The following is a 1,868-nucleotide window of genomic DNA, read 5'->3' as shown; positions in this document are numbered from 1 at the left end:
CCTCTCCCTCTCCCTCTCCCTCTCCCTCTCCCTCTCCCTCTCCCTCTCCGACTGTCTTGGTTCATACTGAGGTGCTATCAACATATCTTGCATTCCAGACTGGCTCTTATTCTTCAAAAGCCTTACATCTATAGCCTAAATCCTCTTCAGCTTCCTTCTCAAGTGTACCGAAAGAACTTTTCTGAGCAATTTTAAGCATAGATGACTATCAATAATTAAATGAATCAATAATAAATAAAGTTCTGTCCAAGTAACACATGATATATTTTAAGATGTTCTTTTTCCCTTTCATTTGAACACATTTGGCACATGCTAACTGCCCTCAGTAGGTGTGATTGATATGCTAAATCGTAAGGATATCTATAACATAGATTCATCTACTTGAAATCATGACTATACTGTTAAAATAACTGTGAAACAAATATTGATCGTCTGTTTGAGCCTTAGTAATAATAGGTACAAAAATACCTTTTTACCACTTCCAAGCAAAGTTTGTGACATCCTCACACTTGGTTCCAGCATACCTAACTACAATGAACTATACCAAAGGTGAGGTGTGTCGTTGGGCAGCATTAGACTTTTTGTTTTATTTAGCGTTTTTTGTTTGGGTTAGTTTTGGTTATTTGGTTTTGGTTTTGATTTTTGTATTTGTTTTTTATTTTTGTTTTTGTTTTGGACCAGGGTCTCTTTATGTAGCCCAGGCTTGCTTACAACTGACTTCTGCCCCTAGTCTCCCAAGCCCTGTGATTTTAGATGTAGGCCTCCTTACCTGGTAAAGCCGCATATATTTTATACTGCCAGATTACATTTTAAGTGTAATTTAGGTAGCTCTACTTGCATAGAAGTATGAGAACTGGTCGAGGTGCTAAAACATTTTCTAGTATTTTCCCCAGTTTCCTTCACATCAACTATAATTATCCCTCATTGTTTGCAGAGTTTGGCCAGCACATCATGCTGTGCTCACCATAACTATATATTCATAGTCAGTATAACTGTATGTTTAATATATATAATTAATATGTAATTAATATGAAGGCAGTTGCTAATATTTTTATCTGAAATATCCAGAGCTTTTAATTTCAAATGAATTTTGATACATTTGCTAATAAATCATATTAATTCAGGTAGCAGTAAGGAAACTATCTTGCTTATCAGCTTTTCATTTAAGACATTTTTCTTCCTGGGATCACCTCCTAGTGTGAAAGATGTCCAAAGATAATAACACATCAATTCAGAAGAGTAATAGATTTGAGATCCTAAAGTGCTCCCAGCATGAGGGGGTCGTTTATCTGCTTCACTAACATACCAGATCACAGCTAGAATCATTACATATTTGTTCTTTTCTTTTAATGTCAAAATAGAGAATTTACATCCTTATATTGACTGACTCCTTGGGAAATGTTTAATTTTCTTGATTGCAATATTTTTATTTAAATTTGGTAACAAAATTAGCTTTCTGTAATATTAAGAGACAGCTTAGAATCTAAATATTTCTCTTTTTCAATTGTGTAGTGCATTACTAACTATAAAAGTTTTATAATTAAATTTACTACAATATGACCTTTATATTAGCAGCAAAGTAATCCATTTGTCACTAGCCAGTTCTTGGAGTATTCACATGGTCCTACTCATGCATAAATCTGCGTTCCTTTTTTAGAACCATTCGTTTTTTAAAATGACGATAGTGAATGGTCAGGATGCAAACAAAAATCTGGCATTTCCACTGACTAACAACACACTAAGCGTCTCTGTTGTGTCTGAGCTGTTGCATCCTCTCAGTTAATACTCGACTGGTCCTTCAGTTTTGACGTCCCATCTGCTAATGTGTAGTTTCAACCATTGCTTGCATCAGATGCTGCCACTGCCTC

General features: G+C 35.1%; 1 protein-coding gene across 18 annotated transcripts in view; it reads left to right on the top strand.

Annotated features, from left to right (window-relative positions):
- The window catches only part of Tenm3 (teneurin transmembrane protein 3), a 1,282,613-nt gene that overhangs the window by 1,102,961 nt on the left and 177,784 nt on the right, over positions 1-1,868 (top strand). The gene's annotated exons all lie outside the window — the stretch shown is intronic.

This window comes from Mastomys coucha, unplaced genomic scaffold (assembly GCF_008632895.1).
Source record: "Mastomys coucha isolate ucsf_1 unplaced genomic scaffold, UCSF_Mcou_1 pScaffold22, whole genome shotgun sequence".
Lineage (NCBI taxonomy): Eukaryota > Metazoa > Chordata > Mammalia > Rodentia > Muridae > Mastomys > Mastomys coucha.
The sequence above is the reverse complement of the archived record's forward strand: the minus strand, read 5'-3'. Positions and strand labels throughout refer to the sequence as shown.